The sequence below is a fragment of the Cryptomeria japonica genome, chromosome 7, assembly GCF_030272615.1.
Source record: "Cryptomeria japonica chromosome 7, Sugi_1.0, whole genome shotgun sequence".
NCBI classification, from domain to species: Eukaryota; Viridiplantae; Streptophyta; class Pinopsida; order Cupressales; family Cupressaceae; genus Cryptomeria; species Cryptomeria japonica.
Window position 1 is genome coordinate 248,282,555 of NC_081411.1, and position 17,221 is coordinate 248,299,775.

Genomic DNA, 17,221 nt, shown 5'->3' on the forward strand with positions numbered 1-17,221 from the left:
CTATCTCTCTCTCTCCCTCTCCCCTAATCTCTCTCTCCCCTAATCTCTCTCTCTCTCCCTCCCTCTCTCTCTCTCTCTCTCCCCTCTATCTATCTCTCTCTCTCTCTCTCTCTCTCTCTCTCTCTCTCTCTCTCTCTCTCTCTCTCCCTCTCTCTCTCCCTCTCCCCTAATCTCTCTCTCTCTATCTCTCTCTCTCTCTCTCCACTAATCTCTCTCTCTCTCTATCTTCCCTCCTCTCTCTCTCTCCCTCTCCTCCTCCTCTCTCTCTCTCTCCCTCTCCCTCTCCCTCTCCTCCTCTCTCTCTCCCTCTCTCTCTCTCCCTCTCCCCTAATCTCTCTCTCTCTCTCTCTCTCTCTCTCTCTCTCCCCCTCTCTCTCTCTCTCTCTCTTTCTCTCTCTCTCTCTCTCCCTCTCCTCCTCCTCTCTCTCTCTCTCTCTTTCTCCCTCGGATATCAGATTTCTGCCATTGCCATTAATGTGGTAGTTCAGTAAATAAAAGGCGGCAATGGGGAAATTTTTGGGGACCACAAATTATACATTAAAATTGGATATCCGATAAAATCATATATTCGATTTTTGTACATAAAAAAAAGCCTTGTGGGCCATTTTGTGGATTCCAATGGCCCACAGTTTGCATATTCTATTTTCTATCAATGATCACATGGACCATTTGGACACGAGCGTTGGCTTGTTTTGTCAGATTTGTGTTCAGTGTGATTGGGATTAGTGTGAGTCAAGTGAGTGGATTGATACATGGGTTCCCCACTATCTAACTCCTTTATCTCAAACAATGACATGGAAAGTTCACTTGAGTATGATCATCTATCAGATCTTGTATAGTTAGGACATGTTTTTGTAGTTGTCGCACCGCAATGAAATGAAGAGAGATCAGAATATTGGTTGGCACGATGTGTAAAGGGAAAAAAATGGCTAACACAACCAGTGACAGATGATGCCAGGTTCACATATACTACAGGTTCAGTTGTTGTTGTGGGAACTTGGTTGTGAACATACATGATTAGAAAGAATGGAATACCTGCATTTGAAGACTATGAGAGACACAAAACCATTATAATGTATTCACACCTTATTATAGCTACAAATGTCAAGTTGTTGAAGCATCAAGCAAAACTGAAGACCAAAGACCTATGGACAATGACTACTGTTGATCATGAAGCAATACTGGATACTCTTAAGCAAAGAGATGACCCTTCAGGCACACTTGAGTAGTAGGTCTTTATTGGTGCCTTATTTTTTTCATCATGCATTTCATTTCAAACAATGATCATTAAACCTTAATGTTCAAGTTTGTTATGTGTATATTAAGGATGTGTTGAAAATGCAGGTCTATTGATGAATGTTTTTTTTTGGCAACATGATTTTTGCATGCACATAGCGGGTACACTCGATATAATTGGAAGGGATGTATTTTTGCAACATGACTTATTATCATGCATTTGATGAGCTTTACAATTTTTGTTATTAGAGAACACTATTTGACAATTTTTGATGATATAATTATCGCAAAACCTTTATGCTCATGTAGGTCTTTTTTGATGATATACAATAGTATCACATTATGATTTTTGCGTTAACATAGTGGGTTCTGTTGATATAATTTGAAGGGACGTATTTTTGTGGTATATAATCCCGCCTTTTCATTTATTATCATGCATTTCAGTTGAAGTGATTATCATGAAGCCTTTATGTTCACCCATGCATTTTATGTGTAGACTAACAATTCTTAAAAATATAGGTTCACGCTAGATCATTCGTCGTTGACAAGACCCTCTCTTGGTGATGGTACATATTCCTTTGTGCATTAATGAGATAAAATTTTGTGCATAAACATTAAGTCAAGTGAATGTATTGCTATTTAGAAATGACCATATCTACCATCATCTTCAACAATGCATAGAAATGCAGTGAGAAGGGCTTTAATCAACATGCGTCTTTCTTCAAAGTTATGCTTGTATACTTTGCAGAGAAACTGGTAAGTTTCGTAACTATACAATCTTGTGTGTCTTAAATTTAATGTTTCAAATGATCTATTTATAATTTTCCAAACTAATTTGTATTAAGTGTTATAATTTGTTTCTTGTAGCACATTCATTCCGCATAAAAAGGTTACTTATTTTGGTCTTCATTTATATGCAAGCATTGTTGTACATAAGCTTTTCTCTTAGGACATGAGGATGTCTGATGCAGATGAAGTGGGATGTTGTATTTGTATATGGATGTGAATTGATGTAACATTGTTATGATGATATATAATATCCATGAGCAAATTGGTTTAGTTATATTGATGATAATGTCCATGTATCTGTACATGGGTACATTGGTGTAGTTGTATTGATAATGAAAAAAAAAATCATGTTTGCATATCCCTTCATGGATGTCACATGCAAGTGTAATGGTAATTATGTGTATACAATACATGGAAATATTGATGATCATTATGTGTCTATAGTGTAATTCTTGTTTATATATAATTTTACCACTTAGGGCGCTCAAGGGATGATGCTGGTAGGGTATGACCCCGAGAGTTCGATCGAGTGGGGGGGGCAAAATAGAAGCATGCATAGGGTAATAATGCCTAACTGGACATGTCAGAGTTGATGGTTCATCATCGCGATGAGCAGAATGAGAAATTGGCCACATGACTGTTAGGTCCCAAAGACAACTGAGAGGGGGGTGAATCAGTTGTCTAAAGAACTTAAACCAAAATTAATTTAACCAAAACTCAATGCTTAATACTGGTAAACCAAACTTAATGTCAGTAGATAGTTTATCAGTTAATTGTAGTACTGGTAAATATTAATGCATGAAACAGAAAGACAACAACATCCACAACACATAACACCAATGTTTGTATGTGGAAACCCTGTAAGGCCTGTAAGGGGAAAAACCACGGTGAGAAACCTTACCCACAATCAGATGATACTACTGCAGATAGTATGTGTATATAATAAGGGGTCTGCAATGCAGAAAGGCCAAGTTCCTAGAGCTCACTGCTCAAACACAAATGGGAGTCACATTGACTACAATTGGATGGTTAAATCCAATAATGATGTATTGTTCAAAATAGCATCTTTATATGTTGGATTCAATAGCGGTTCTATTCTGATATGTCTTCACAAAACCTTCCTTCAACCTTCAAATGATGTCTGCATGTATAGCTCTGCTTATTCTCTCATATACCTTATTACAATCCTTTCACATTCGTATTCCTCTCTTCCTACTTCGATCAAATAAGATTTTACATATATACCGAAGCCTAGGACCAAAATGTATAGGTCAGCTTTACAAAAGATATTACAATAAAACAATTTACAAGTAAAAAAATAACCAATACAATATCTGATTCAACATGTCAGCTTAGTGCATTTAAAATAATAATAAATCATCTCCATAGCGTGTCATGCTGATCTGGAATAGATAAGCCTACTGGTGCTTATCCTAGACCTATTTGCCAATAACAACAAATATGCAAACTCGAATATACCAATGAACAAATCTCAAAGACAAAGTGTCCAAACGATGTCTTTGACATAACCAAGTATTTTCCATGTCATTCCAAGTGCCGGTGAACAATATATCCTACCGGTGAACAATATATCCTGCCAGTGAACTAGATACTAGTGACTGTGCATAAGTCACTTGCTTGCCGATGAACATTGCCAATTCTCCAAGTGTTGGTAGGCTGAATAGAGTTGATAAGTGTTGACATCAGTGACAAAACCATATCAACATATCCAAAATACCAACAATCTCCCCCTTTGGCATTGATGGCAACACAAGATGGAAAAACCATAAAAGTGCCAAAATAGAAATGCCAAATACCAGAAACCAACAATCTCCCAAAAGAGATCATAACTAGAAATCAAAATTCAGATACAGAGAGTAATCACTCTCTCCCAAAATAACAATCTCTCCCCAAGGGATAAAGTCTCTCCCCCTAGGAGTAACATGTATTTTTCCATATCAATCTCTCCCCATTTGACATCAAATACCAAAGCAATACAAAAACCAAGTTCAGATACAAAATACCAACTTATTTAGTATACCAACTACTCCCCCTGAGAAGTAGCTCTCCTCATCAAAGCTGGAGTAAAAGATTTCTCTGTTAGTTCTATCGGTTGATGACAAACATCAACTGTCTAAGTCTCTACCAGTGGGGGTATGACCCCAAACTGATCTCTGAGATATTCAAAAGTCTCCTTAGGAAAAGGCTTAGTGAAAATATCTACAATCTGCTCTTTAGTATTCACATAAACTAGGTTTACTTCTTTTGCTTCAACATTCTCTTTCAGAAAATTCAGTTTGATAGAGATATGTTTAGTTTTAGAATGTAGTACCGGATTCTTAGATATATCAATTGTTGTTGTAATATCACAATAGATAGTTATAGGTTCCTTGCATTTTACCTTTATGTCCTTCAACATTTGCTTAAGCCATAATACCTGTGTACAGTTAGTTGCTGCTACAACATATTTTGATTCTGCTGTTGATAAAGATGTGTAACTTTGTTTCTTACTCAGCCAAGAAATTAATCTGCTACCAAGAAAAAATGCTCCGTTGGTGGTGCTTTTTCTGTCATCGACATCTCTTGCCCAATTTGCATCTGTGTATGCACATAATTCAAAGTTTTCATCTCTAGGATACCATAAGCCAAGATTTGTAGTGCCTTATACGTACTGGAAAATCATTTTTACTATTGATTCATAATTTTTTTTAGGATTACTCTGAAATCTTGAAACAATACATACTGCATTAATAATATCAGGTCTTGTTTGTGTCAAATATAGTAGTCCTCCTATCATAGACTTGTACCTAGTCGAATTAACAGGTGTTGATTCATCCCTTAGTGATAATTTGTCATTTGTAGTCATAGGTGTGCTTATCGGTTTAGAGTTCTCCATGCCAAATTTCTTTAGTAACTCCTTCAAGTACTTAGATTGACTCAAGAATATACCTTTATCAGTCTATGAAATTTGCAATCCTAAAAAGAATTTTATCTCTCCAATCATAGACATTTCAAATTCTTGCTGCATTTCAATAGAAAAGTCTTTACATAATCCATCTTCTCCTCCAAAGATTATATCATCAACAAAAACTTCTATAACCAAGACATCATCATTAGTCACTTTATAGTATAAGTTGCTATCAGCATTACCTTTAGAAAAACTGATCTTCAAAAGATATTTATCTAATCTAGCATACCAAGCTCTTGGAGCTTGCTTCAACCCATACAAAGCTTTCCTTAACCTACAAACCATATCTTTTTTATCTGTCAAAGAGTACCCATCAGATTTCTCAATGTAAACTTCTTCTTCAAGATCTCCATTTAGAAATGCACATTTAATATCCATTTGATATACTTTGTATTTCTTGTGTGTTGCAAAAGCCAAGAATAATCTGACTACCTCAATTTTAGCTACCGGTGCAAAGGTTTCATTGTAATCAATTCCTTCTTTCTGTGAATATCCCTTACACACTAGTCTTGCTTTATTTCTGATTACCTTACCATCTTCATTAAGTTTGTTTCTGAATACCCATTTTGTTCCAATTACATTTTTGTCTTTAGGCCGGGGAACTAATGTCCATGTGTTATTCTTTTCAATTTGTTCTAGTTCTTCTTCCATAGTTTTAATCCAGTGTTTATATTTACATGCCTCATTAATTGATGTTCATTCAATTTGAGAAATAAGACATACCTCTTCATTTTCCAGTCTTCCTCTTGTCATAACTCCTTGATACTTGTTCCCAATTATCTAATCTTCAGAGTGGTTCAATTTAACATTCCAGGGTGTCTTTGTTTGCTGTTGTTCTTCAGTTACAGTGGAATTTTTAGATGATACTGGTGTGTTCAATGTAGGTTCATTTTTTAGTATCTCCATTTCCGGTTCAGAGTCTATATACCTTGAAGTTCCTCTAAACTATTCATCAATTTTTACATTCGTGCTCTCAACAACTTTCTGCAATCTCTTGTTAAAACATCTATATGCTTTGCTCTTAGATGAATAACCAAGAAATATTCCTTCATCACTTCTAGGATCAAATTTTCCAATATACTCATCTCTTCTAATATATCTGTTATCACTATTTAAAAAATGGGGTTTCCTTTCCCATAATTGGCTAGGTTTTTGAAATTTTGAATTAGACACACAATCAATTGCTTCAACTCTGTGTTAGGTCCTAGGGGTTTAGGGTTTTAATTTTAAATCATTCAATGTCAAAAAAAAAACCTCTAGTTTCTATTCCATAGTTACTTTATCCACTTAAGTAATGGGTCTTGGGGTCGTAGGAAGTGTCCCCCCTTGTCATTTGCCTAGGCGGTTATTTGAATTAATCGTAAAATTTTACGCCTTATGTATTTTCTTCCTAGTGTTGTCGGGCCTAGTAAGTTGTGCGCAATTCTCAGGTAGATCTATGGTTTTCGCTATTTCATTAGGAAAAGTTGCATGTGGTTTAAGACACGTGAAATAGCAAAAGGGAGAAGCATTCTAAATGGCACTTTTGATCTGGTCTAAAGAGGCTTCATCTCGTCCAAGATCCAATGGTTGGCATTATTTCGCAGATTGATCTTGCAAGTGAAATACCTTTCACAAAATGGCGAAAGCGTCTAGTGGGACCCTACATGCAAATACTCTCTAAGTGACTAAAAGGTGATCAAGTCCAATCTGATCCGACGGTTCGCACTATTTCGTGGGATGAAGATGCTCGACAGTTAGCTTTCATGAAGTAGCGAAATGACATGGCACTCCAAGCAGATGGCCCAGTTGGTCGAAAGAGCGAGTAAGATGATGGCATGTGGTAGAGGCCACAATAGTCAGTAAGGTGGGTCCCAGAGGTGAGTCATATTGTGGGATAAGAGGTGACCTGGCAGATATAGGTGGCAAGGATGAGGTGGAACCCAGTGTTTTCTCCCAGCAAGTGAAAGACTGACATGTCAGTTTGAAAGTGACTAGATGCCAGGTGTTTGAAGTTGAGTCAGAGGGCCCACGTCTACCGGATTTAGTTAAGATTGTTAAGCATCAAGCAAGTTGAAAATAATCTGACGGCCCGCGTGAATTTGCAAAGGTAAAATGCTCATGTTTTATGCCCCGCAAAATGGTGAAAAGGTTTTTTGGCCCCAAAGATAGATAAAGCACGAGGTTAAAAAAGGATCAACTCTGTTTTGATCCAAGGGCTCATATTGTTTCACGGTTGTGAACCAACCAAAGGATATGCTTCGCAAAATAGTGAAAAGAAGAGAAGGTGTCCAAGTGTCATGCTAGACGGTGACGTGCCCATGGACATGTGGTTTAAGAAGAAGTTGAGGGCCTGCCAAGGTGTAACCGGTGGTATAAGGGAGAGACACATGGCTGACGTTGAACTAGGCTTGAACGGTTTTCTAAAGCTAATGGTTGAGTGCCACGTGGTAGTCAGTAACTAATGAAAGGGCGATGTAGGTAAAGCACGCATAACGGTTTCCCTTAAAGGATGGTCATCTCCGATCTGATCCAATGCCTCACGTTGTTTCATGGCCCGAAGTTGAAAGTTGTTTAAGCTTCGTGAAATAGTGAAAGACCACTAGTAGTTAGGGTAAAGGCGCGGTTAATGAAGATGTCGATGGTTTCGCTAAGAGTTAAACACCGAGCAGTTAGAGTTCCATCTAATGTCTGGCACGGCTTCGTGAAGGAGAAGTGCTCGAAGGATAAAGCCCATGAAATGGCGAAAAGGAGGTGGGGCCTAGCGCGAAGGCAAGACTATTAAGTCAGTGTAAAGGTCGACCAAGTTTCTTTTGATTGGACAGTTGGCATGATTTCGCTTAACAAAATTGCCCGAAAGTTATGCTTCGCGAAACAGCGAAAGAGTGAAAGGAAAGAATGTGCAGGAATGTTGTGACCTATTGGAGCGAAAAATTTGAATTCTCTCAGGAATTCAATTCTTAAGGGATGACCGAAGGATGTGGTATCAATGTTGCAGTTAAAACCCTAGGTACCATATATGATCTCATGTCGATTGAGTAAAGGTATCATTCAAAAGAATTGTTGTAGAAGAGTAGATACAAAGCTATTTTCTTCAAATACAAAGTGAGTCAATTCAGTTGCAGAGTATATTCCTTTGAGCTAAAAATAGGTTTTCTTGTACTCTTGTGTGGCAATTTCTTTGTGGTGTGTTCTAATTAAGGTCTTGATTTGTCACAAAACTAGTTGGGGGTAGTATTTTAATTTCTTGCATATCTTAAAATGGCACCTAAGAGAGATTTTTTTGGGAAAGTAAATATCAAGAGAGGGCCATTTATGATGATTTTCTTGAGCAGTTGACGTTGTCGACTAATCAGGCATCAAAAGTGAAAGAATTAGTGCCAAGAGCTCCTCGTTTGAAAATAGGAGAAGGGCTATATGATAAGGGCAACTGGTTGAGAGATCCATAGGCTAGGTTGTCTAGGTTGGGGTTATTCAAAGCTGGATTTGGAATGAGAAATTCTCTAGCCCCACAGAATAGCATCTGGGAGTTAGATGTAGGGAAGCTGGTAGTTCCAGGAGTATTCATGGATATGGATCTATTGACTCAAATTGCACATAACTATGATCTAGTCACAAGGAGCATTAGGGATATAAATAGGAAAGCCCTCATTGAAATCAATAATGAGGAATTAAGAAGTGCTTTTGGGCTCAATGAGTTTACCAATTTTCTGGAACCCATTAACTTCAAATCATTAGCTCAAGTATACATTGCACAGAGGAACCACCTTAGAAATGGGCCTCTTAAGGATTTTTTTGTGAAGATAGGTGGGTTGACAGTTGTAGGACCCAACACTGAAGAGCCCTTCTCATTTAATCTATTCACCATTAGGGCTAAGGGAATGTATTGGTCACTTTGCCGGATTTTGGGAGAAGATGCTGAGGCAAATATGCCCAATCACTACTTGCTAATGATTGCTCAGATTTTGAATCCTTCTCTTGTAGTGACATTTGATTATGCTTCTTTCATTACTAATGCTATCCATGGAGGGTTGGTAGGAATAAAAAATGGGAAGGTGGATAGGCCTTTTGGATGGTATTCACTCCTCATGCATCTATTTTTGTTCAAAGGTGGTGATTACTTTGCAAGTGGATTGGACCTCATAAAAGAGAAAGATGGAGAAAAGATGCCAGTGCAACTATGGAGTATTGTGCTATCATGGGATAGAGATGATGCCAGTTTCTTAAAATTTGATAAATATTTTGCATCAAAGCTTAGGAATCTCCTCTGCTCCGAAAACCCAAGAATCCCCAAGGTTCTTTTGGAATTTATTAGACCAAAATAATTTGCAGAAAGTATAAAGATTGTTCATAATTGGGGTGATATTTACTTATACCCTGTCTCCATAGTTTTTAGAGTTTTTGGTTTCAAAGGCACTCCATTCTTGTTGCCCTATCAAGTCCCTCTCAAAGTGGGAATTGCAGAAGTCCTCAGACAAATTGGTAGTGTACAAGAGGCAGAGCTGACAGGCAGGGGTAAAGGGACTATTTTCCCTACGGTTACCATAGCCCATCAATTTATAATAACCAAGGGAGGTTGGAATTGTTTTGAAGACTTTCTCAAACCTTATCATTTGTCAACTGCAATATCTAGGTGTGTTGATCCAAAAGACTTCTTCAATGGCATGTTTAGAAAGAGAGCAGTATGCAGAGGTAGACCCCATCAATTTCAATTTCCTAAAGACTTCATTAGAAATGAGTTTGATCTAGATGAGCAGGAGCTGAGAAAGGAAAAATGGGTGGCTTATAAGAAATCCTTAGATTTTGTACATCAGTTTGATGCCAGCTATGACCCATTGTCTAGATTTTTCCCTTTTGAGGAGAAAATAAAGTTCCTAGTTGTTTGCTTTGAAGATGTAATGCAGAATCTGAAAGAGAAGAGGGAGGCTATGATTAAAAGCAACCCTGAAAAGGAAAGAATGGTTCTAAGTAGGTCTGCCTCCACTAGAGCAATCCCTCCTAGTGATTATACATTGTACAAGAAATCTAATTATAGTGTGTTGATGCCTACAACAGGGGAGCCCTCTACCTCCAAAGGAAAGAGGAAGATACAAGTTGTCATTGAAATCTTAGAGAGCCCAAAGAAGCAGAGAGTAGGAAAAGAGATACAATCTGATACACCCTTGTACTTTGCATCCCAATCCCCTATTCACATAGGAGATGAATAGGCAGTAGTTGAACAACTGATATAGTTAGGCAGTCTAGGGGAAATAGCCTACACATATGATGAAGTAGAAGAGGGAATGCTAGAAGAGCCCCTTGCTGTTGAGATGAACATCACCACCAATGAATTCAAGGGCCAGGAGTGGGATCCTGAGATCAAAAAGGCCAGTGATGACTTCTTGGCTGACAACAATTTTGTTACATTAGGAGCATTTATGCAGTTTGTATGGAAGAAGAATATAGACAAATATAATGCAAGATGTGAGAAAAGAAAAGGTGAGCAGCCTCACAAAGATCTAGCTCTGGTGGAGGAGGAAATAAAGCAAGAAAGGATGGATGATTTTAAGACCATCACTCCTAAGCAAGGAAGAGATATGGTGGCACAAGTAGGAGTGCTCATTCTCCCTGAGTGGGACATAGCAAATGCCCTAGTACTGGAGCCAGTGAGAAAGGAAACCAAGCCCATGGAGGGAATTACTTTCAGCAAAGATAATGTTGCACTCGTCATGTGGTCTCTCAAGAGAGATGAGAATAAGAGAAGTAAAGATACCCCGGGGTCAAGTTACCTTGGTGGAATGATAGTGAAGAGAGTGCAGAACACAGGGGTGGTAGAAGCTACTAGCACTGTGCTAGAGACTTCAAAATTTAGTGTTGCAGTAGCAGAAAGGGAGGCTAAGGAAAAATAAGACCTCCAAGTCAATTTGGAGACAATTTTGAAGGCTTATAACAGTGCTAAGGATAGCATCGTTGCTAAGTTGTAGAGCCAGTTGACAAGACAGTATCATCAAGGTGAGTCTTCAACACTGTTGATCTCCTCTTCTCCTACAAGACCTCCACCTACCAGCCCCATTATTGATTTCCCACCTTCTCCAACACCTTCTAGTTCTCAAATGGTTGAGATCACTCCCCAAGAATTGGAGAATTTAAAACAGGCTCAAGCCTTGTATGCAAAGAAGTATGAAGAAAGAGTAAGGGCTACTATTTCAAGCTTTGTAGACACCATGGGGGCCTCACTATTGTATAACAATGTAAGCAAGGTTTTAGATATGTGGAATGAGCTTAATGGAGATAAGGCCATTTTGATGCCTATTTTTGACAAGTGGAAGCCTAGAGAGCAGGACTTGGAGCTTATTTGTGCATCATATGATGAAGCAGGGGCTGATCCTATCATGAAATCCACTTGTGACACCACCAAGGACTTAGTAAACTTAGCAGAAGGGGTGGATAATGCTAACAGGAAAATCAATTTGTACAAAAAAGAGTATGTTAATTAGGTTTTTGAATTGCTCCCAAGAGTTTTTGTCAGCCCAGATCAACTGAAGGACAAACAAGTGTGGCTTAAGGAATTAGAGGCCAAATTGTCAGCCAGAATAAAAGGAATTCTTGATTTAGATGATGCTTCCTTCTTTGTTGTGACAATTCAGGAGATAGAGAAAATCAAATCTCATTATGGTTTTCTCAATTCAGAGGTCAACAAGATGAGAAATTCCTAGAAAAGGTTAACTAAGGCAAAGGTGAAAGTGATTAATTTCACATGGCCAATTGATGATGTGTACAATGAGTGGACAAGAAAATATGCCACCCAGGATGTGGAACAGTTAGAGGGAACTCCTACACAATTAGAAGAGGTTGCAACCGAACAACAAGTAGAAGGAGCCGCTGAGGTTGAAAAAGACTCGTAACCGTTTTTGTAAAAGATCCTTGTAACTTCTTCTTGAGAAGAAATGATTGTAACAAATTCTCCTAGGAAATTCCGAAGCTATGTGCATCCATATTGTTATAAATGGATACCAGGACTAGAAGAGAAAGGATCACAAAGAATTGTAAGAAAATGCTGCAGAAATTTATCTAAGCTTTTATGAGTTTAATGGAGAATATTTGAAAGTTTTTGTAATATTTTGTTGAAGATAATATTAATATACAAACTATCGGCTTTGAGTAAAAAAATTTTGTCGTCTTCAAATGTGTTTGCAATTGTTTACTGTTTCATTCTAAATAATCCAGGGTTATTTTGTTTGAATGAGGTTGTAAGGAAACTTTCAGTAGATGTGTTTGTTAGCTTTTCTCTTCAGGAGGGAAATTAAATATGCGGGCATCACTTCTACTAGTAAAATCCTTGTGAGATATTTGAATCTTGATGAGCATAGTTTAAATTAGTGTGCATAAATTCTTATGTGTGTCAGGCATATATAGGGATCAATAGAAGCCAAACCAATGGGATGTGTAGAGATATTTTGTTTGGGGAGTATTGTTTGAATTTAGATGACTCTATGACCTTGGATAAGGCACTGGTTTAGATCAAGGTTGTCTATTACATGTTTTGTAGGTCAAAATACTGAATATGAGTATAAGTTCCATTCCTTTGTTTCAATTAGTTTCAAGGTGATTGGATCCACTGGTTTTTTGGACTGGTTTCCTATGGATTTATCTTTTGAAAGTGTGAATTTAGTTCACAAAGGTATACCCGCCTGGACTCTGAGTAGGTCCGAAGTGTAGAAGGTTAAATAAAACCTTGTCATATGTTGTCCTAAGAGTTTCCTTCCCTTTAATATCTCTCCTGCATAGAGTTTAATCATTTTATTATAAGGATGTTGAAGTGAATCAGATTTTGAAGACAATAATATCATTTACTTCCAAATATTTTGAAATATTTAAGAGTAGAAGTAATACAAAACCATAGTTCATGAGGGGTCTTACTAGTTTCACCTTTGATGTGAACTTTGTTGAATGTGTATACTGCTGTGCTTACTGCCTCTCTCCAATATACATGTGGTAGATTTTCTTCTGATAACATACTTCTAGCTACATCCAAGATAGTTCTATTTTTCCTTTCTACAACTTCATTCTACTGGGGTGTCTGGGGTGCTGATAACTGTCTTTTGATTCTATTTACTTCACAAAATGTATTAAATTCCTTAGATGTGAATTCACCTCCTTGATCTGATCTTAGACATTTTATTTTCTTACCAGTTTCATTCTCTACCATTGCCTTGAATAGCTTGAATTTCCTAAGTGCTTCTAATTTTTCTCTGAGAAAAGTAACCCAACACATTCTATAATAGTCATCAATGATTAGCATGAAATATCTATCACCTTGTAAGCTTTTAGTTCTAGCTGGACCACATAAATCAGTATGAATTAAGTCAAGAGCATTATTGGATTTTTCTGGAATACTTTTACAAGATTCTCTAACTTGTTTTCCAAATTCACATTCCTTACATACCGGATTGTGAGGTTTGACAATTCTAGGTAAATATCTAACTACTTTAGTTGTACTGATTTTCACAATGCAATCAAAATTTATATGATAGAGTCTCTTATGCCATAACCAACTTTCATCAATATGTGCAATCAAGCATGTCTTTTCACCGTTGTTCAAATGAAAGATATTACCTCTAGTTTGATTACCGGTTGCAATTTCCAAACCAGTTCTGTTCATAATTTTGCATTTCCCATTCTTGAATTGTAACTGAAATCCTTTTTCAACTAATTGACCAACACTCAAAAGATTATGCTTTAAACCTTCAACATAGTAAACATTGTCACTATTATGCTTACCATCAAGAGATATAGTACCTTTTCCTTTGATCAAACAAGATTTATCATCTCCAAATCTTACTAGACCTCCATTATATTCCTAAAAAGTCAAGAATTTACTTTTATCACCAGTCATATGATGTGAACATCCCGAATCAATGATCCATTCATCCTTAACTTCAATTTTAGCTGCCAAGGCCTACTCTACCGGTTGAACAGTAGGTGTTGGTTGATCTTCTATTATAGCAACAAAGACCCATCCATTGTCTGCCGGATCCTCATCAGAATCATTAGTGACTCCTTCATCAGCAAGATAACAAGATTTGTCTTTATTCTTCTTAAATCTATATCTTTGATATTCAGGGTTAGGCTTGTATGTTCTTCTAGCTTCTTCTTTCAATCTTGCATGTCTATTAGGGCATCTTGAAGCCATATGACCAATCTTATTATAGTTAAAACATTTAAAAGGTTTTTTACCTTCATACTTACTTCCAACTAGACCTTTAGGTATTTTCCTTGCAAATAGTGCTTGAAGTTCTTGAAGTTCTTCATTTTCTCTCCTACTTTCTTCAAGTTCTCTTGCATAAAAGGCTTTCCAATCAGACTTGTCAAATGATGATGATGTAGATGATGTTGATGTCTTAAAAGCTAAATCAATCTTTATAGTAGCAACAGGACCAAATTCCTCAATTTCAAAAGCTGAAAGTTTTCCAATCAATTAATCACTAGTTACTGATGTATTAGGCATTGTTCTTAACTCATTTATAGCAGTAACTTTCCTTTTGTATGCCGGTGGCAATCCTCTTAAAACTTTTGAAACAATTTCATCTTTACTTAAGGTTCCTCCACAACATTTAATACCCAAAACAATTTCATTTACTCTTTCCATAAAAGCAAAAATCCTTTCATCTTCTTCCATTTTCAGATTTTCATACCTGACCCATAAGCTTTCAAGTTTTGCAATTTGGACTGTGGAATCTCCTTCATTCAATGTTTCCAAATGGTCCCAAATAGCTTTAGAAGTAGATCTATCTAATAATCCCATGATTTGCTGATCTGATAATGCGCTCAAAAGTGCTTCTCTTGCTTTGCAATCATTTTCTTCATCTTTAGCCAAGTTAGGTGGATTAGGATGACCTTGAGTAGGAGTAGTATAGGCATTCTTTGTAACTTCCCAGATTTTCTTTCCAATGCAATTTAGATGTGTCTCCATCTTGATCTTCCATATGCCATAGTTGGTTCCATCAAGTTTAGGACTGTCCTTCTTGAAATAGTTAGAAGACATTGGATCTCCTCAAGCTATTAAACTTCTGCAAAAAAAGGACTAAGCTTTGATACCAATTGTAAGGTCCCAAAGACAACTGAGAGGGGGGGGTGAATCAGTTGTCTAAAGAAATTAAAACAAAATTAATTTAACCAAAACTCAATGCTTAATACAGGTAAACAAAACTTAATGCTGGTAGATAGTTTATCAGTTAATTGTAGTACTGGTAAAGATTAATGCATGAAACAGAAAAACAACAACATCCACAACACATAACACCAATGTTTGTACATGGAAACCCTATAAGGGGAAAAAACATGATGGGAAACCTTACCCACAATTAGATGATACTAATACAGATAGTATGTGTATACAATAAGGGGTCTGTACATGCAGAAAGGCCAAGCGCCTAGAGCTCATTGCTCAAACACAAATGGGACTCACACTAACTACAATTGGATGGTTAAATCCAATAATGATGTATTGCTCAAAATAGCATCTTCATATGCTGGATTCAGTACCCGTTTAGTTCTGATATGTCTTCACAAAACCTTCCTTCAACCTTCAAATGATGTCTACATGTATAGCTCTTCTTATTCTCACATATACCTTATTACAATCCTTTTCACATTCACATTCCTCTCTTCCTACTTCAATCAAATAAGATCTTACATATATACCAAAGCCTAGGACCAAAATGTATAGGTCGGCTTTACAAAAGATATTATAATTAAACAATTTACAAGTAAAACAATAACTGATGCAATATCCAATTCAACATGTCGGCTTAATGTATTTACAATAATAATAAATCATCTCCATAGCATGTCGTGCTGATTTGGAATAGATAAGCTTGTCAGTGCTTATCCTGGACCTATTTGTCGATAATAGAAAATATGCAAACTCGAATATGGCAATGAACAAATCTCAAAGACAAAGTGTCCAAATGATGTCTTCGACATAACCAAGTATTTTCCATGTCATTCCAAGTGCCGGTGAACAATATATCCTGTCGGTGAACAATTTATCCTGCCGGTGAACCAGATATCGATGACTATGCATAAGTCGCTTGCTGGTGAACATTGCCAATTCTCCAAGGGTTGGTAGGCTGACCAGAGTTGATAAGTGTTGACATCAATGATAAAACCATATCAACATATCCAAAATACCAATAGCGACAATATTCAATTGAGTGAGACTGATGATTTTTTTGCCAACCAAAAAATTGCTGCCCTAATAAAACCGTAGGGAAACTTGAAAAACCGAGATAGGATTTTGTAGGGACCCCCTCTTATGGACCCGTAGGTTCAAACGGATTATTTGCAGGTGCCACAGATTCTGAGTTAGGGCCCGTCAAAGTTTGACAATTTTGAGCACTTAGGGCGCTCAAGGGACGATGCCGGTAGGGTATGACCCCGAGAGTTCGATCGAGTGGGCAGGAAAAATAGGAGCATGCATAGGGTAATAATGCCTAACTAGACATTTTGGAGCCGATGGTTTGTCATTATGATGAGCAGAACGAGAAATTGGCCACGCGACAACATTCAATTGAGTGAGACTGACGATTTTTTTGCCAACCGAAAAATTGCTACCCTAATAAAACCGTAGGGAAACTTGAAAAACTGAGATAGGATTTTGTAAGGACCCCTCTCATGGCCCTATAAGTTCAAACAAATTGTTCATAGGTGCCACGGATTCCAAGTTAGGGCCCATCAAAGTTTGACAATTTTGAGCACTTAGGGCGCTCAAGGGACAACACCGGCAGGGTATGACCCCGAGAGTTCGATCGAGTGGGGGGGGAAAATAGGAGCATCCATAGGGTAATAATTCCTATCTGGACATGTCAGCACTGATGGTTTGTCATCGCGACAAGCAGAACGAGAAATTGGCCATGCGACAACATTCGATTGAGTGAGAGTGACGATTTTTTTGCCAACCGAAAAATTGCTGCCCTAATAAAACCATAGGGCAACCTGAAAAACTGAGATAGGCTTTTGTAGGAACCTCTCTCATGACTCTATAGGTTCAAATGGATCATTCTCAGGTGCCATAGATTTTGAGTTAGGGCCCATCAAAGTTTGACAATTTTGAGCACTTAGGGCGCTAAAGGGATGACGCCGGTAGGGTATGACCCCAAGAGTTCGATCAAGTGGGGGGGAAAAATAGGAGCATTCATAGGGTAATAATACCTAACTAGACATTTTGGATAGGACGATTCATCATCGCGATGAGCAGAATGAGAAATT